A 20,358-nucleotide genomic window follows, 5' to 3' on the forward strand; every position below is an offset into this window, starting at 1 on the left:
CATTGTCTGTCATCCTTTTTGGAAACATGTAGTCATCAAAATTGAATCAGAAATGGAAGTTTCAAAGGCCATTTACTTGCAAGTGGTTCCATTCAAAATCAGGTTCCACAAGTGAAAAGAGTTCTGTTCGGCAATCTGCATACTGGTCAGATCTTGTTGCTCAAAGGATTCACATGAATTCATTAGAAATAGTCTAGATTTGTCCTAATCCTAATGTGAATAAAATACCTCAGTGCTCATTTACCTGCCCATGTGGAGGGGAAAAAAAAGGGGGGGTTGCACCAGATCCAGGACTCATACCCAGCACTTTTAAAAAATCCAAATCTCTAAGGCCTTTAGCACAGATAGAGAACAGGTTAAATGTGACATTACTTTTAGAGAGTGGATTAAAAGTGACATTACTTTCTGACTTGGCCACCTTCCTTCTCTAGCCTAGCTAGTGGTTGGCTCAGAGCATACCTAGACAAGCCAACAGAGAAAAACACAGGCAGGCCTGGCTAGAGCAAAAATGCCAATGCTTTTGTTGTTCCTGGGGAAGTGCCAGTACTCATATATAAGGCTCTAACAATTCCCACCAATTTCCCCTTCAGAACGTGGAAGAGCCCTCCCCCCAGCCACATGCACACAAGGTCCCAGTATTCAGTGCCACTGAGGGCCTTCACAAAAAAAAAAGCCCTGATTATAGCCAGTGAGTTTTTCACAATGATAAAACTGGACAGGCAAAGAAAAACAGGAGTTGAGGACCAAATGACAACCAAAACAACAAGGGTCAATAGAGAATATGGCATTTGACTGCAACATACAAACATGTCACACGGGCTCCATTCACTTCTTTTTTATCTTAGCAGAGACCATTTCCACAACAGGGTCTTCTCCTGCATCTGCGTCTTTAATGATGTAAGGAATGGAAACATCTCCTTGCATAAATTTGCCTACCACACTTGTTTTCCAAATCCTCAGATGCAGAGAGTTCAAATTTTCTGCAGGTGTTAATTCAGATTTCTTTGATGGGGAATTCATAGATTCACTTTTTCCCTCAACACCCATTGCCCTTTTTTGTCCTGTCTTTTGTGATGTATCTTCATCCCACCTTCCCTCCTCCTCTCCTACTTAGTGATTTCCACTTTTTTTTAATGTATTAATCTAATTACAATACAGAGAAGCAGTAATGCTTCTGCTGGGGGAGTGTCTTCCCCCTGCAGCAGAATCTGATTGCCAGCTCTGTGAATGGTTGTAAAGGATCTCCTGGTCCTTGCAGACCTGAATGGGAGCTCTTCTGCTGTAGGGGGTTCTCCCCCCACCAAAAAAAGGAGAACCTGGCTGCCAGCTCTGTAAAGGGCTGCAAAGGTCCTGCTAAGGATCCTTGTGGCTAGAGACACACAACAACGCTTGTCTTTATTGATAGCCTGTGAAGGAGTCCCTTTGTATAAGGTTGGTTAGTAACTTAGTCTAAGTGCCTGCTTGTGGCACAGCCAGCCAGCAAAGCCTTTGTTTGTTCTTCTCCATACGTACAATCAACTTTACATTTAAATAAAGGCCTAATTCAGTTGTTTGCTCCTCTATATATTGCCCTGCAGAAGCAGATGTGAAACAGCCTGAGCAGCTCCTGGGTCCTCTTGGGAGATGGGTGTTATGAATATTGTGATTGTGAGGAGACTTTATGTAACATTGTACTCTTGTGACTTTTTTATAACATCATGTCATCCTTTGATAATTTATAGAGCACACTGTATTTGATAATAGTTTTGTAGGGTTTGTATATTAAAATTGTATGTATACTTATTCTATTTGTATAACTTAGTGAATTTGTGGTTCTTTGCAGTTTGCATATTATTAGCTCTTTAAAGGGCTGCAGAGAATCTCCTGGCCCCTCACAAACCCTAGCACCGCAGTTCTCAATCACCCTAATACTGCGACTCCAACAGCAGGGTCAGTGGCAGCACACGAGCACATGCATGCGCTTGCACCACCACCGCCACTCCTGCTCACTGTGGCGCTTGCCTCCTCCACGCAGCCTCAGTGATCTCCACAGCTTCGATGAGCACCGAGGTGGCATAGAGGAGGCCAGTGCCCCTCAAGGGGTGGCAACCCCCACATTGAGAACCACTGCCCTTGCAGGATCTTCTCTGCCATGTAGGTTGGGAAACAGGAAGAAAACAGTCCTGTAATCCTCACATCCATTCCTTGTTTCAGTCTGTTTTTTCCAGGGAGACAGTCACCACTTATAGATAAATCTGCTTATTGCATTAGGACACTAACATAATCATTAATAATGCTATATTTTTAGAAAGTGGTCTCAGAAACTTTTGTTTCTTTGAAGAATGCTCCCCTCCCTTGCATGCTTCCCTTCCATTGTGCAGGCTGCTTGTTGTTGTTGTTTTTTTGGGGGGAGGGGGTTGGCAAAAAGGAAAAGAACAGTGCTGGGATCCTCGCTTCGATTCCTTGCTTCTGCCATGTTAGAAGGCAGAACAGCTTCATTTCAATCTCCCCTTCCCCCCACCCCAAAGCCCTCACTCAGAGTTCCCCTTCCCCCAATAAACATGGAAGGTGCTTTTTATATAAGTTTGCATTGTATTGGAGATAGGGACTTAAATTCCGTGAACGGGCGGTGGGGGGGGAGGAGTTTCAGAAAGAACAGCCGAACACACATCTGAAAACCGCTGTGCAGTGAGGAGCAAATGAAAGGAGCACTGGTAGGCATTTTAAAAAACCCTTTCTGACTGTGATGGTGACACCTAAATGCATGCACAGCCAAAAGGAATCAACTGAAAAGCATGATGGGAAACAGCCAAAATTGGATGCAACTGCAGAATGCATCAGGTGGGTTTCATCCTAGGAAAACAACTTACTGTGGAATGCCTGGAGCAAATTTGAAGCATCCCCATGGGAATACACACAGGCTATAAAAAGAGGTAACTGTGTACTATGGAAAAGGTCAGTAAAAGAGGAGGAGAAATTGGTTCTTATATGCTGTTTTTTTCTACCAGGAGACTCAAAGCTGCTTATAATCACCTTCCCTTTCCTCTGCCCACAACAGACACACTGTGAGGTAGGCTGAGAGTACACTGATATTACTCTCAGTCAGAACAGCCCTATCAGGGCTGTGGTGAGCCCAAGGTCACCCAGCTGGCTGCATGAGGAGTAAGGAATCAAACTCTGCTTGCCAGATTAGAAGTCCTTACTCTTAACCACTACACCAAGCTGGGTTCATAAAGCACGTAAGATTAACCAGCTTTCTCTGTGTCTATGAACACATCTCTATTTCTACAAAACATTAGCTGATGGAAGCTGTCATGGCCAGGAAACTCAAATCACAGATCTTCTGTGAGCCAGATTGGGGCCCTGCTCCATTGAGCTACTGTTTCTCAACCTATTGAGAAGCCTCTGAAACATTCTTCCGCTTCAAGAAACCCTGGAAATGATGTCAAGAGACCTTCCTGCCACACCCCTAGAAGTCACATGTCACCAGAGATAACATCCCCAGAAACTCCCACTGGATGTGACATCACCAGGCCACTCCCACAGCACTGGAAGTGACAGCACAGAAATATTTTCAGATGATTTGTGAACAGAACCATACCTGCACTCTGGGCTGGCTACCAGTTTCCTCATCACCAAAGGCAGCCTGCAAAAACAGAGCCAGGGCAGGCCTATGCCACTCCATCGGCCCCCACCCCCTCTCACACCAGAAGCAGGGCTGGCAGAAGCAGGCCTATACCGCTCTGTAACCTTCCACCTCCCACCTCAGAAACAGGGCTGGAGCAGGCTTATGCCACTCCATCCCACACATACCCTCTCACACCAGAAACAGGGCTGGCTGGAGCAGGTCTATGCCACTCCATCACGCACACCCAGGCTATGCTGCTCCATCACCCCTGCCAGAAATAGGGCCAGAGCAGGGCTATGCCACTCCATCATCCTATGCCAGAAACAGGGCAGGCCTTTGTCGCTCCATTGCCTCCGCAGACCCCAAATGACAGAAACAGGGCCAAGGCAGGCCTATGCTGCTCTGTCACCCCCATGCCCACCCCACTGCCAGAAACAGAGCCAAGGCAAGTCTATGCTGCTCTGCCTTCACTACCACCACTGCAGTGAAGTTAAAATACTTACCTCTCAGGACTGCAGTTGTTACCACATATGACAACCCTTGGCCAGCAAGGATTTGTATGGCCGGGGCCACTCCATATCAACCAATATTTTTTTAAAAATTACAAAATATATTTAAAATTTATTAACTTCCACCCAGTGAGTAAACCCCTTCCAGGGCAGTCATAAAACCTCAGGGTTTCATTAAATCCCAGTTGAAAAAGCCTACAATAATTTTTTCATCTGCCATGTGTCCAATTCCCTACTTAAAATGGGATCAAAAGAACTCATCCAAGACAACTGATTCCAGGATGCAAGGTGTGATTCCACCCAGTGACTTTTTCCTTGATGTGTAGCATGAAATTAAGATAATATGTATAAATATTAATTAAGCAAGGGCAGACTGGCAGGTTCTTCCATTCCAAATTATTTGTTTTGGACTTTGTTGCCTACTTTGGGAAGGGACACTATACTAAACAGAAACACACACAAATATATGATTTGATTAAAGGCCTTACACTGTCCAAATCTAGCAGGTTTATGCCTTTTATTCTTCGTATTCAGAACTTTACAGTTCCTTGATAAGCTTGTCCCGGCAAAAACAGAATCATCCCTGAGGAACTGCAGTCAGGCTATTGTCTCTGAAAGTTCATGAAATGGCAAATTACAAGTCTATCATCTAGGCCTGAGGTCCTGACTTCTACTGCTCTCTTGGAGCTTGTATTGTAGGTCCAGGCATTAATCTAGCCAAGGAATTATTCCATCTGTGGTGCATTCACAAAAAACTGGCCGTGCCACCCAAGCGCCAACTAGGATTTTGTTCTCTCTCCATTACTGATGGCCCTCAAGGAACTCAGGGCTTTCTGTTGAAACTTTGCCAACAGCATGGCAAAGGGAGAATCTAGCTAATGCTCTGTTTAAGAATTGCAGTCAATTAGCTTGAATAACCAAAGACTTATATATGGGGGCAAAGGTACCAAGTGCTGATAATGTTTTATTTTTTTAATTGTAGTAAGACCCGTATTATCTGCAGTAACAGCCTTTTTTTCATTAGCATTTATGCACCGTGTGCAATGTTTCCTTCTATTCTACATTCATCTCCTCAATGGTTTAGAATGGCTGTGGTCCAGCTCAGCTTGAGAACATCCATTCACACACATTCACTGTATTTTCAACTGCAGGCACCATATTTAACTACAGGTTAATTGTTAATGAGACCTGTGGGGGAAACACTTTAATCTTTTCTGGTGTAAATCACAAGTATCTGTCTGTTTATCCCTGCTTGGTTGGCAGAGTCAGCTACTGAACTCTGCAATCTATGTTTTCAGAAATGTGATATCACAGAAATGTGAAATCACAGATGCCCCCATAACTTTAAACCATCACAGTGGGGACAAGCTCAAGGGAGAAGAACGTCTAAATGCAGGTGAAACCATTTTTGGTTTGGTTCTACATGTCCTTTCAGATCATGTCTGATGCAGCTGGTTGATGGCCGAGGCCATCTTTGCATAAAAATTGCCCTGGAAATAGAAAACTAGCACAGCCGGGAGAAAGCATCTTTTCCCTTTTTTTGCTTGATAAACTGATTTCTTGTTCCTGGGAAATTTAACATAAGAGAACACTCCAAAAAATTTTCATGATTGATGATCCACCTGGAGTCTGAAATGATGCAGTGCATTCTACTACCTCATGCCCTCATATGTACAATCCAGGCCAAATATCTGTAGGTTCATAAAAAAAGAAGAAGAGGAGTTCTTTTTTATACCCCACTTTTCATTGGCCGAAGGAGTCTTAAAAGTGGCTTACAATCACTGTCCCTTCCTTTCCCCATAAGAGGCACTGTGGGAGGTAGGTGAGGCTGATAGAGCTCTGACAGGACTGCTCAGTTGGAACAATACTATCAGGGTTTTGATGAGCCCAAGCTGCCGCTTTTAACCACTACACCATGCTGACTGAAGCATTCCTTTACTTAGGTCTGTGTGCCATTGATTTGGTACATGACCATGGTGCTGATTATAATACAGTAACTGTGTGAACAAGTTTTCCCTCAGTCAGAGCCACTCAAAACCAATTAAGGGAGAGGGCATATACTGTTGGCAAAGTCTAAATATGCACAGAAGCTGAGGACATGCTGACTGAGAACAAAATAGGTTAAATGACTAAGAGAACTGCACAGGAAAGAGGAGAGATATAAGCCTGTCTGTCTCCCCCAGCTGAAGGGCAAACAAGCAATTTTCAGAAGAACAGGGAAAAACCTAAATCAGGGGTAGTCAACCTGTGGTCCTCCAGATGTTCATGGACTACAATTCCCATGAGCCCCTGACAGCAAATGCTGTCCACAGGTTGACTGCCCCTGACCTAAATGAACCAATCAGAGGCAAGAAGGGGAACTATCTGAAAAACGGAAGAGGTCCCTAACCTCCTGAAGGATTTTCCAACCATTTCTTTGTATATAAGCACAACAGATCTTACATATTCCAACATAGAAATTGGGGGGGGGGGCAACATGCAGAACATAACAGTAAACATACAATTTCCTTTTAATTTAATTGTTACAGGTCATATTCATGACTGAAAAAAGGATCAGTGATGCTGCAGCTCTGAACAACTGTGCAAGTCCTCTGTACCAAACCAGAACTCATACTGCAATGAGTAGCACTCAGCCCTAGTGCCTGTCAGTATCATCCTTCTGTTCTTCACCATCCAACACAGAAACACAGTGACCGATTTAATCTATTTATCTATCTATAAATCTATATGTATTTAATCTATATATGATCTCAGTCCTTTTATAGACAAGGTATCCTAAAGGAAGTACACCCTCAGAATATTTCCAATTGACCATGCCTGTCAAATGGGGGAGGGGGGTGGAGCTCAGTGGTAGAGCATCTACTTGGCATGCAGAAGGTCCCTGGTTCTGGCTGTAGGTGATGTGAAAGACCATGATCTGAGATCTTGGACAGCCGAGACAAGACTGACTTAAATGGACCAAGGGTCTGATTCAGTTTAAGGCAGTTTCACATGTTCAGCATTTATAAGGATTTGGGAGCTACCAAGGACTATACAGAGATCAATCCTAATTTGCTGCAAATGGGTTGGTGTCATCACTTCGCCCTCTTTCTAGCCTAACCTGGTGAGGATCTTTCCAAATCTTTATATTACAACAAAACTGGGTAGAAATCAAACATTAACTGTTACCAATATTTTCTCTATTGGATTACTGTTCAGGCACCCTAAAGGCCTGTGCTTATCCAGTGCATTTTATCTCATTTTTCTGATAAAGAGCTTGGGAAAGTATGCATGTTTATCCATTTTTCCTCACAACAACCCTTTGAGGTGGGCTAAACTAAGAGAGAATGAGTAGCCCAGAGTCACCCATGGCAAATGAAGGTTTTAATCTGGCTCCAGTCCTAGTCCACAGTTCCAAAACTACTTCATACTCCGGACAACCAAAGGAAGAAAATCAGAGCAAGAGAAAAGGTTCTCACCAGTCATGCTGCACAACATTAGTTCACCTCCCATATTCAAACGATGTAAAGATCAACTCTCTTGGCTGTCTCAAAGGAGTCTAATTTGGGATCCAAGCAAGTTTATTAAACTGTTTGTTTACACATCTGCCAATTTGCCCAGATAGTGCTAAATTAGCAATATTATTCCATACTCATTCTTTTCTGTTTGGGGACAATGATCCATTCACTAAGCCCAGGATATATGAAGGAAGGGCCCCGGAACTGGATTCATGGTGTTATTCTACCTTCACAGATCAGAGTTATTCTCCGCTTTGAAAATTCCAACTTGCTCACCCACAACATACATGAATATATCAAGTAGGGTCTCAGGCAGAGGTTTTTCATATCATCTCCTACCTGATCTTGTGAACTGGAAATGCTGGGGGTTGAACCTAAGACCTTCTGCACCCCAAGTTCCACCACTGAGCCACAGCTCTTTCTTAGGATTTTCTCGATGTGTTTTGCATTTTCTTCCAGTCTTACTATCACGGGTAGCCTCCAGTTTTGCATACAGATGTGCTCTCGCTTAGATGGTCCCATGGTTCTTGTCTTGCATCTTTTATTTCCTCCATTTCTCTGTCATTAGTCTCCTTGACTGTCACTTTTAGGGAGGCAAACTGTTCTGCCGTCTTGAGCTCCCTGATGAGAATAAGCAGACAGCCTTTTGGTGTTCCTTCCAGCAGAAGTAACTTGCTTGCTGTCTGCATTCAGTGTCGGGATACAGAAAAAGTTCATCTGTCTTCATATTTTATAGGGTGCATATCTTGTCCATGAAGAGTTAATGTGTGGTCAACAGGAAGAGGCCTGACAGAAACAAAGGTGTTATTAGAAAATCAAAAAGCAGAGCATATAGTTCATTACAAGCTGCCCCCCTTTCATCAAACTCGTCTCCCAGAAGATCTCGACACCACAAGACTTACAGGACGTTCAGACACCCAACTCGCCACCCGGTGATATTCTAATTAAAAAAAATTTTAAGAACCTCGACATTTCCTCACAATTAAGTCCACGAGGTGTACATCACTGAGATATCCACAGTACACTTAAAGCACCACTGACCAAACATAGTGCATAAACAGTATGTCAGTCCATCTGGAATCTCCAGACTTAGAAGGAAGAGGGAGGACTGCACTTGAGAGGCTTACAGGGTAACTCATTAATGTCTATGAGCTCTCCATTACTCCAACAGGTTCTTAAAAGGGAATTCAATCCATTAAAAAAACAGCTCATACAATAAACAGGTAAGTGTTCAATGAAGAGCAAAAATCATAAGCTGATAGTAATGAGAGCAAACCATCCATCTCAAGAAAAAATGTCAACACTCCTGATTGTTTCAGCTTTAACCATTCTTTGAAAGACAAAGATGTGTTAAAACAACAATGAACAGAGACACTGAATTCATTTTACTTAGTACATTTCAGAGACCACATCTGAGCTGTTTTATTTCTTGAGCACACATTTTTCTATTATTCTTTTACTGAAACAATGTTTGCATTTTCACAGTGGAAAATGCCTGCTTGCTCCAAATGATAGGTCTGGTTTTCTGATGACTCATCTTAGTCTTTTAAAGAAAAAGTGGTTCATATGATTTTTCTTTTGTAAGGATACACAGGTTGTCAAATCTAATTCAGTTGTGGTAGCCTTAAAGCACCTAGAAATTTTTTTGAAAAACACCTTACAATGTCTATTGTCATTGAATCAAACCTTCACTGCTCATATAAGGACCTAAATATGTCCTTTTGAAGTTGGCAATAGACTTGAGTTGCTTAGTGACAGCTACAAAGGATGGATATTGCTTGTTCTACAGAAGAATGTGAGCAGGTCTGTGTACTAAGTGCTGTCTGCATTTCAACCTCCTTTGAAAGGGACTGTGACCTAAAGAGCATTTCAAAAAAGTGACTGCCATCAGTGGGAAGAAACAGCATTTGCAACCACTCTCAACATTCCACTCAACACTGCTTCCATCTTTCAACATGCTCCTCAATGCCATCCCAACAATGACCTCAAGAATGGTCAAAGTTTTCATCAGCTACTACATGCAAGTAGACTGAAAGTACAGAACCAATATCTACTGGTGAGCAGAAACAGCTTCTGTCAATCCAGATCTTATCATGATAGACAGATCAACAATTCTTTGATTTTGTTAGCCTATGGTAATTAGATTTGTATTATACTCCCAGGGAGGGCAGCTTTCAGGATCAGCTAGACATAGACTTCTGGATCCAAACTATCTGGAAAAATGGGGACTACCTAGCCATCTGCGTCTGCCGTACTCCATTCAATTTACTGGCAGCTGCAACGTTAGAACACTTGCAGTAGCATTTAGGATCATTCTTTTAATTCTTATTCAACAAAAAAAATCCATGACACGATGCCATGTAATTAACTTTTATAACAATCAATACTCATGGCAAGTATTCTTGCCAGACCACACATCACCAGCCAGGAATGTAGTGAGCGTAGATTTAGCTTCAATCATGAAAGTGCAATCAAATTAGAGACGCAGAAATCTACACAGTCCTGATCGTACCCTGGATGCTAAACTACTAACAGGTTCTTAGAATATCTCTAGTATGCATTATTCAACAGAATAGAAAAATATGCTTACAGGAGGATTGGAGGAAATGTATAGTTAGCAGATTTAGATAGGAACTTCCTGATATTCCTCAGATAATATTTCTATCCTGATTGACTCAATTGGAGACATCCTGCTCCTTTGAGCATATTTTCTCCTGTTTGCCTCCAGGAAGGATTCTTCGCACCCTATGATAACTTCACCCTATCCTCAGAGGCAGAATTTTCCCTCCATTTTTTCCCTGTCTGACTGAGAAGCTTTTAAACCTGGGTGTAAACTGCACAGAGCTTTTATTCCAACTTCAGATCGATTCAGTCCCTGCCCTCTACACAGAATGCGATTTCCGTTTGGATTTTGGGCAATTTAAATTTTCTTTCTGCAGCAAGAAGGATTGATCCTGAGTGACCCTACCTTTATTGTGGGATATCTCAGACTGCTAATCCTGAATATATTCAGAAAATCGCATTGTTTTGAATCTGGGCTCTCCTCCGTGGTAGAGGACCCGTGATTGGCTACAGGTGGTCATGTGACAAGCCTGCCTCAAAGGAGAAGCCCCTAATTTCTCTCAACTTCTGTCAGCCTTGGATTTTTTTTGTGCCTTCTTCGTCGTAGTCCCCCTTCAAGAAAAGAAAGGATTTTTTTCCTCCCTCCTCTGGATCCTCTCCCCCCCTTCAAGAAAACAAAGAAAGTGTCCATTTGCCTCCCCCCCCCCCTTCTGAGCCTCCCTAACCACGTGCAGAAGACTTTCCTGTTTCAATGAGGGGGGGGGGAGAGGAAGACCCAAGTTCAAAGTGATCTGAATTCAACGGGATTGACAATGGAATAAAGAAAGTAAGTGCAGACTCTGACCTAGTTTCTTCTTCTCTGAAGATCTATGGTAGTCCCACACTTGTCACAAAATTATATTTTGCTGCTGGCTCAACCCAGGAACCTAAAGGAAGGGACAAGATAACCCCTACTAAAATGGCACACAAGAAGCTTTTTAAAGTTCAACAATAACAAAATATTTTATTCAACTTAGAGGGGGAAAGGCCAGATGAATTCAGGGATAAAATGTTTAAGGTAAATCAATAAGTAACTCTGAGGTAAAACAGTACAGACACAGACTACAGTTCATATGTCTCAAGCAATTTAGAGTTTCTTAAGCTTTTCACAGTCTTAGAATTTTTTAAACAAGAGGCTTTTGTTCAGTTTTTCCCTCAACACTCCAGTATACCTTCTTGAGTTTAACTGTCTCTTTTGGTTTCAAGAAGGCAGGGATTTACTGATCCTTCAGGTATCAGAAGGCAGGCTCTAAACAGACCAGGGACCACTCCACTCTGAGCTGTCTCTCTTTTTTAACTGGGTAGGGAATTTCTCCTCTCACTAGAAGTTCTACCCCTTTTCTGGCCCAAATGGGAGTCTTCATTGATGTACACTTCTGCTGCCAACCTTCCCAGTTATTCATCTGTGTTAAAATGTTCTCAGTGAGGGCTAAACACAGCCCTATTAGCACCTAACTCTTCTCCATCAGGGCTAGGCTCAGTCTGGGTTCTCAGCTCTGGGTTATTCAGCTCTGAATTTTTTCTGCTCAACTGATGCTAACCAATCACAGTTCTTTGAGCAGCCTGACATTCAAGCTCTCTGGTTCTGTGAATCATTAACCCTTGCAGTACTTCTGAGCTTTTAAAGTGCAGTCCTTCACACACCTGCTCACCTATCTACACCACTGAATCTCCCAACTATCTCACTGGTATGCCAGAGGGAAGGCACTTCTTGTTTAAACTTTCCTGTCAGCTCATAACCAGTGAGGCTGCACTGGAGATGAGCAAGCGAGTATAAAATATCCTCCTCACACATGCCTCCAAATCTGCTACCCAAACTTTTGCCAGTTATAAGCCACTGGCAAAGTTAAGGCAGCTGAAACAAGGCAGTGGTGGCGGTGGCAGCAGCTCTCCTGGCCAACTGCCCCACAACTTAGTTATAGCACTGCCACAAGTGGCAGCAACTCTCCGGGCTGCCCCACAGCTTCTCAGCAGCAGTGCCACTTTGAACTGCCCAACTCGTAGCTTCAACACCTTAGTGGTGTCTTCATTGTTTGTAAGTGCTCTATGCATTCTTGCTCACCTCTGCACTTGTGGACAGAACTGTTTTCCTTTGGGGGTACCTTATATTCTAATAGCAAAGTCAGCCCATCTTTGGATACTTAAATCCAGTGATTGGAGCTGTGAATGGGCAAGACAGAAAAGCCCCAGATTTGCAGAAAAACGTGAAATCTAAAATAATGCATTGGGTGGTTTAAAAAAATGCAGAAATGATAGGAGCATCTGTATCTTTAAACAACTGACTTCCTAGGTGGCTGCTGCTAGGCAACCACAGTATTACAGGATTGGCTCTATCTATAAAAGGTGGGTATATATCCAGGCGGATTTTGACTTTTGAAGAAGTCCTTGCGTCCAGGCCTAAGAAGAGTTGCCAACTCCAAGTTGGGAAATCTGTGGAGATTTTGTGGAAGTTCTCTGGAGCAACCTCTGCGTTGCCATCCAACTAGCATGAACCTCCTAGGCCTGGCTGCTTGCCAGAAACAACAGCCAGTGAGGAGTGGTTGTTACAGCTTCAGAGTAGGGTCTGGGAATTCCCAGATTTGAACCCCCATCTTGCGGTAGTAGTTGAGTAGGTGACTTTGGACCAATCACACACTTTCAGCTTAAAAGGAGAATAATATAAATTGTAAGTTCCCACCTCACAAGTCCGTGAGAATTCTCTAACATGCAAGTGGGCCTGGCTAAATGGCCAGCAGCATATAACTGGACTACAGTTTCCTAGGTAGAGGCTGCTTGAGGAAAGGGAAACCTGAAAACACAAGGGGCAGGTAAATATAGGCTGGCTGTTGGGTGGGAAGAGGAGAAAGAACCAGGAAAAGGGGAGAGGCTATGGGGGCTTCAGGAAATGGAAAGAAGAAATAGTGGGGGAGGGGGAAATGAAATGCTTCCTGCAAGTCCTTGTGGATTCTCACTATTTTATATATAATCTTTTTTCCTCTCTTTTTTTAGTTTTCAGATTTTTCTGCAAACCTGGAGGAAGGTCACCAAAGTTTATAGAACCATTTGTTTTCTTTCTCTGTGGCCCCAGTTCAGATTTAAATACCCACAGGTGGCAGCCACACTTTACTATCAGAATATAAGATAGTCATACGAAAAGAAATAAGGAACGCACATTATTTTTCCAATTATTCTTAATGGAGTAATGACCTCCCTCTGCTCCCTCTGCAGTTTATTTTATCACATGTATATTTTTATTGTATGTATATTTTCCTTTAAATCCATTCCATTCTACAGCACTGAAATGAATTTGAAGGCATGCATGTAATCAATATGACAAATAGCATAATTCTTCAAACTGATATATACAAAACTATATTTTGGAGCACTGTCTAATCTTTCCAGTCCAAGACTGCATTTCCACATTACAGCATATCTTTGTTTTGTTGATATATGGCACAGGGTTAAGTAGGTCACCATGCTGGTATATTTTTCTCAAGAACTTCTTAAGACAGCATGCCTCCTTATGCTAATCCTAAGGACAAAGGAGACTGCAACTGAGTTTGCATATTTGTTCAAAAGGTTACGTAGATGCAAGTAAGGTTCATTTAAGTTTTGGTAAGTCTCTACACAGAGAACAAACCCAAAGAAACACTCTCTCCACCACAGTTCCCAGTCAAAGCATGTACTCTCCTGGCGCATTTCTCCATTCCCAGTTTAAATGACATAGTCGATCCTGCAATAACTGCAGGAATAGTAGCTAAAATTCTTTCTTGGTGGCATTTTCAGTAGCTGGCTTCTACAACAACTCAGAGCCACATTTAAGTCAGATGCTGGCTTCCTAACTCTGTTTTCTCAAAACACTGATGTGGCGGTTTCATGGGGAATCTGTAGGGAAAGGGTGTGGCTTACCCTTTCTCCCACCTTGTGGTTTCACCCAGGTGACTCTTAGGTCAATTTTTCCCCAGAAAGGATCACACACTGAATATAAATTAATCTAGCAACAACAGGCAGGGCAGGGCAGGGGAGAGAATGGCAAGGAACATCAATAGTCACAAATAAAGGTTAAGCATCCTCCACTACCACCCACAGACTTAACCTGTAAGTTGCTGTCCCACATTCATGTGACCTTGGCAGACACCAATATGGCGACGCAAATGGTGATATTTTGCTAAGGATCACATTGCTAGACCCTGAGCATTAATGAACCTTTGCTTCAGCTTATGAGGTCAGTTGTCCAGTTAGAAAAAGTTTCTTGCTGTTCTGCCTTACAGATTTTACTTCAGTGTGCCTGATCTGAATAATAGTTTGTTAGGACATTTCTTTGCAAAACTTAGGGCGTTTTAACCCTTGATTCTCCCCATGCATGGGATACAAATAAAATAGAATATTCTAGTTCATTTGCTTTGCAGCTGCTTTCCAACAAACAAAAACTTTCCTCCAGCCCACTGGTTTATGGCAGGCACTGGATGCAGGTCTTGCTTGAGTTCCTTATTTTCAGGACATTTGTAATCCCCAAATATATGTAAGTTGCTATTTGGTTTCGAGATAGGCAGCATGTGGAGGCAACCCCAGCCTTGTGATAAGGGCAAGACCTTGGAAATGGGGAGAAATGAAGACTGCCTTGACCAGCTTTCTTTGCAATAGAAGCTGCTCAAGGCAGTCTTCATTTCTCCCCATTTCCAAGATCTTGCCCTTATCACAATGTACTTCTTTCTCTTCTAGCTGGAGTGTTCCTCTCTGACCCGTCCTGATGCTGGAGTTGCCTCCACATGCTGCCTGCCTTTCCCTTTACTTGACCAAAATCATAGGCACAGCTTCAGTGTTTATAACTGGAACTCAGGGTCTCCCAAAACTGATCTGTCTTGCCTCTTTCTGCCAGGTAGCTAAAAGGTCTTTTAGTTCCCTTTTTATCTGTCTCTGTGAGGGAAATCTGTTCCTCTCAGCCTGAATGCCACGGGTTATAGGAGTAAGTTCCCAGGCTAGCATGTTTCCTCTGAGGGTAGAGGCCTCCTGGAGTGTTACTAACGTAACCTGCATTTCCCAATCACAACAGAGAGGTGATCCTTGCCTGAACCTGCCACTGCCAACCTCCAGGTGCTGGCTGGAGATCTCCTGCTCCAGCTACTGACCTCCAGGTGACAGAGGCTCTATGGCAGTGAAGGCCCTCCTACCTCCAAATCCTACCTTCCTCAGGTTCCACTCCCAAAATCTCCAGGTATTTCCCAGCCCAGAGCTGGCAACTCTAGAGGTCTTGCCTCACTGTCCTGAGATCCTGTCAGTGTCCTTCCAAAGAGAGGCTTGAGTCATGATGCTCTTGCTCTCCACCCGAGTGCACTAACAGAACATTGTTCCAAAAAGCCGCTCTTCATACACTTCAATCCATGGTACACAATGCTGCCTGCATTGGTTTAGTCGTATGCACTGTACTCAATATACCACCATCTCTAAGCACCAGAAACAGATTGGGAATATGTGTTAGTAATATAGCAGAGTTTGCCCAGTCACAGAAGTATGATATTGCATACAATAAATAAGCTGCCAAGAGGCATATTGCAAAAACTAACGTTTATTCAGGGAGATTCAGTTCTCATCCATGTTGCAGTGGAAAGGGAAGAGAACCTTCATCTGAAGAACACTAATCCCTTTCACAAATGACCAGCTCATCCAGCAAGCCCATAGGTGGGAGTAAGAGGACATTGCTTCGACTGGAGAGCTCTGGCAATAGCAACTGTAGGCATGTAGAGTAGGGTGGACATCTGAAAGTTTTGGGGGGAGAGCTTGAGGAGGGATGAGTTTGGTTTGACTTTATCAATAGTGTATAATGCCTTGGAGTCCACTTTCCAAGCAGCCATTTTCTACAGTGATTTCTGTCACCTGAAAGTCAGTTGCAATAGTGGGAGATCTCCAGACACCTCCTGGAGATTGGCACCCTAACATAACGCAAGGTAGCCTTCCCCCCCCACACACCAGAAATGTCCAGACATTTCAAGTCCCCTCACTCCAACAGAACAGGCCATGTGGCTGTGGAGGTGCTGCATACAACTGCATACATACAGCGAGGGCTTTCAAATTTTAGGCCTGCTGTGAGCACCACTTTTTTCACCAGTGGACTTTGCAGGAAGGCTGTGAAGAGAAAGCGGGGGGGGGGGGGGGGACAAAAGTTTTTTTTTCAGTGCACTCCTATGCAGAATTACTCCAGACTAAGCCCACAAAAATCAATGCATGCAGACCAGTGTAACATCACATAGGATTGCACTGAGAGGCTTCCCCCCCCCCCCAGCTAGACAGAGAAAATCCCAAGCATGACGATGACAAACAAGAATCTGGAAAGTGCTGGCTAAGAAGAACCCAACAGCCAAGCTGAAACCGTATAAAACAAGTGATGTGAGAGTAAGAAGGTCAGGCTAGATGGATAGAGAGGAAAGATAAATAATTAAGGGTTTGCATAGTTGTAGAGAGCAGAGCCTGAGCACAACGGGATAAAAGGGACCACAGAAAACAAGTAATGAAAATCTATATCAAATCCCAGTGGATGTAGCTGATCCTGGCTAAATGGCAACGGCTTTGCTGGATCTCTTAGAGAGAGAAAGTAATTTAAGACAAAGTATATGCTGTGCAAAAAACAAATTGTGTAAAAAGGTGACGGAACTTACGAAGGGCTTGATGATAGGGACGCCTTCTAGACCCCAGCATTTACCCTCTCCTCAGTATTCTTTTGCACACCTGAACGCCCACTGCACTGCCCTAGCCTTCAGGAATGAAAACACAATCTGTCATCAAAGTACAAAAATGTGTACGAGGTAATCAGCACGGGGTCTCAGCACCTGGCCACATTCCAGCCTCTAGAATGAGAAATCCTAAAGGCTGAAAACCCCAAAGTGACTTTCCGTCCAATAACCAGATCTATGTGCTTTCGTTAGCACTTCAACTATTTACCATTATTGAGCACCAGATTCCATGATCTCTGGATATGAATATCTTTGGAGTGGAAATGGAAGAATACTAACTGCTTCTACTCCTTGCTCTTCCCTCCCTGCAAAAACTAGTTACTCTGATGTTTAAAATGCACCCCATATTACTCTTGAGTCTTTCAATTTACCAAACCATTAACCACTCTCAAAAATTATTTACTATTGTTTACTGCATTTTTATTCTGCCCATCCTCCAGTGAGTTCAAGTTGGCAAATATTAATCTCCCCTCTGCCATTTTACCCTCATAACAAACCCTGCAAGGTAGATTTGGCTACAAGAGAGTAAATGGGCCAAGGTCTCCCTGTAAGCCTCATGACACAGTGGAGACTCTAGCCTGGGTCTCCCAGATCATGTCCAAGACTTTCATTCCTTTGGATAGAGCTTTTGGTTCCTGTGGTGGACCGTTCAAGTGGCCACCACACCTTTCCCAATCCCATCCTCCTACCTGGGACCAGACTAGAAGGGTTGCCAACCCAGCTGAAAGGAAAGTAGTCTACTTTTCTGGAAAGTAGAGCATTCAATATTTTACACTATTGTGCCTCTCACGGTTTTACCTATACCGTATAGCCTGGAGATCTCCCAGAGTCACAACTGATATCCAGATGTCAGAAATCAGTTCTCCTGGGGAGAATGGCTGCTCTGGGGTGTATAGTATGATGCTGAACCCTCTTGAGGTTCCTTCACATTCAGGAGGGGTACGGGTTTACTTATTTATTCATTCAGCTTGGGGCGGTTTACAACTGAGAAGCGGGGGCATAGAATCTACCCTCCAAAGCCGTCATTTTCTCCAGGGGAACTGAACTATGTAGTCTGACAATCTACTGTAATTCTGGGAGAATCCCATGTCCTACTGGAGCTTGGCAACCCTGGAAGGGGAGAAATAAGAACAAGCCTGGAAAGATGCAGCCAAGGAACACAGGAGCAGTGAGCAGAAGGAGAGAGAAAGGGGCCTCAGAGGAAGGAGGAAAAGAGCCAGCAGCCAGAGAAAGGGGCATTAACCAAGGGACCACTTGCTATCATGAAACAAGGCTTCATAGGAATTCTTTGGAAAGTATTTTTACTTATTTCAAGAAGTTATTTCCTGCTTTTCTCTCTTATTTTATCTAACAAGCACCCTGTGAGGTAGGCTAGCTTGAGCAAGAGCGACTGGCCCAACAGCAAGCCGCCATCTAAGAGTAGGGATTGCTCTCCCAGAGCCTCCGCTCCAATGATTCAGGGTGCTTCACAGAACATTTTATTTTTAATACACTGGAGGGAGTCACACCTATGCTATTTAGTAAAGCATCAAGTTTACTGATGGTCCTATACAAATCAATAAACATAAAGATGTGGTATTTCAGGGGGGGGGGGTAACAGGATCCTGTCAAACAGACTGTTGTGGATGTGATTCCTCAGAAGACCAGATTTTGAGATCCAGACTGGGATTGTAAAGCACCCAATCAGGAGCTTGAGATCCCAGCTAGGATTGTAAACAACAGCCAATGGGAAACAAGGATTGCAGCTGTTCTATAACCAATGAGATGCCGAAGTTCATGTCCAATGAGAGGTCTATGATTAGGAGTGATGAGGCTACTGAATGGAGAGATCTTTTGTTCAGGATCAGTATATACTGGGGGAAGTTGGGGAGCTCAGTTGTTTTGCTTGGGTCAACTGAAATGAACTCCCAGTGTCCTGGTGTCTGAACCCACAAATTGAACACCGACTACATTATGCCTAAAGACAGTATTAAAATGTGACTGTATTTTTTCCAGTCTCACATGTACTAGACAAGTCTATTTGGGGGTTGTTGCTTGTATATAATTATTGGTCATTATGGCTGGTGTTAGGAACAAGCGTCCCCGCTGGGAAAATTAACTTCCAAAATGTACCACCGTCTGAATGGAGCAGGAGTCAAGGTACTTAAGACTTCTGCTTTGATTTATGACTGCCATAAAATGGATTCTCACATAAATCATTGCCATAAGTTGAAACAGTGAAACCCCACCCCCCACCCCAGCCTGACAACTATCAGATTAAATAGCTGTCTTTCTCATCGCTGGCTTTGGAAATGTTCAAAGTCTATGTCGGGCATGAATTTGCCATCTAGAAGGTCCGTGATATGTCTGACTGCTATCAGAGGTCACTGTTTTGATTTGAGGGAAGTCATTAATGGTCATGCACATGAATTTTATGTGCCATTCCTCTCTGCTCCTTTGGCCTGCACACCAGTGCAGCTTCTCTGGCAAATTCTTGCTACAGCATGGAGTTTCTCCTCCTCACCTTCTCAAAGAAGAGAAATGCCTATCTAGTTAAACAAGTGACTGCTAGTTTGTCTGTGAGGAGAGAGCTGGAAGAGCACAACTATGCACAATGAGGCCATTAAGACCCAAGGGCTTTGATGTGCTGATTCAAGGCATTGCCTCGGAGTATTTCAATGTTGAATGCAGATCTGGACATGACATGGATCATAGAGCAGCTGCCCAAAATAGTGATCCACTGTCCAGTTTCCCCTTAAGCAGGCAATATCCTACAACATCCCTTTTAATAAGTGAAATGTGTCCAGTTCAACCCTGGGAGGGTAGCAGGCAGCAGAAAGGTGGCAGCTGGACCCCAATGCAGCCCTGATTTGTGGCTTCCTAGGAGATTCACCTTGCACTCACACATAGAGGCTCAGCCCAGAATGAAAGCTCCAGGTTGTATCTGGCTGCCCTGGGGTAGACAGGCTGGCATGCTGTGCAGGAAAGCATAGAGCATCCATTCCCTGGGGATTACTATCCCTAGGGGAAAAAACAGCTATTTCTAGAAAATACACAAATTCCTCTCTTGCCATTTTGGGGTGCCAGTTCATATATTCTTCTATAAGGGTAGTTCTCTGAAGCAGCTTGTGGCAAGACCAGCTGTCTGCATGACAGATGCCAAGCCTGTGGGCCCTGTTCCAGCTCTCCACCCTTTCCCTGGGTGGGGCCTATCTCTTCCTCTCTGTCGCTGCCTATAATACCCCTTCACAAGAGACAGTGAGACCCCTCAGTTAGGTTCTTGGTGATTTAGCATCAAAACCATTACTCTTTGGGTCCCACCTGGAGAGTTGGCAACCACCAGGTTTAGCCTGATTTTCCTGAGCCCTCCCAACGTACTAGTAGTACCCAAGTGGGGAAGACTAGGGGGTCCACAGCACCAGTCCCTTGTTTAGGTTCAAACCTCGGGTTTATTTTAC

At 43.6% G+C, this 20,358-nt stretch overlaps 1 long non-coding RNA gene across 1 annotated transcript in view; it reads right to left on the reverse strand.

Moving 5' to 3' along the window:
- The window catches only part of LOC143836787 (uncharacterized), a 203,800-nt gene that overhangs the window by 183,159 nt on the left and 283 nt on the right, over positions 1-20,358 (reverse strand). The window contains exon 2 of the long non-coding RNA XR_013230735.1: positions 7,953-8,399. This is a non-coding gene — a long non-coding RNA (uncharacterized LOC143836787). The remainder of the gene's footprint in view (positions 1-7,952; positions 8,400-20,358) is intronic.

Source organism: Paroedura picta, chromosome 4 (assembly GCF_049243985.1).
Source record: "Paroedura picta isolate Pp20150507F chromosome 4, Ppicta_v3.0, whole genome shotgun sequence".
Lineage (NCBI taxonomy): Eukaryota > Metazoa > Chordata > Lepidosauria > Squamata > Gekkonidae > Paroedura > Paroedura picta.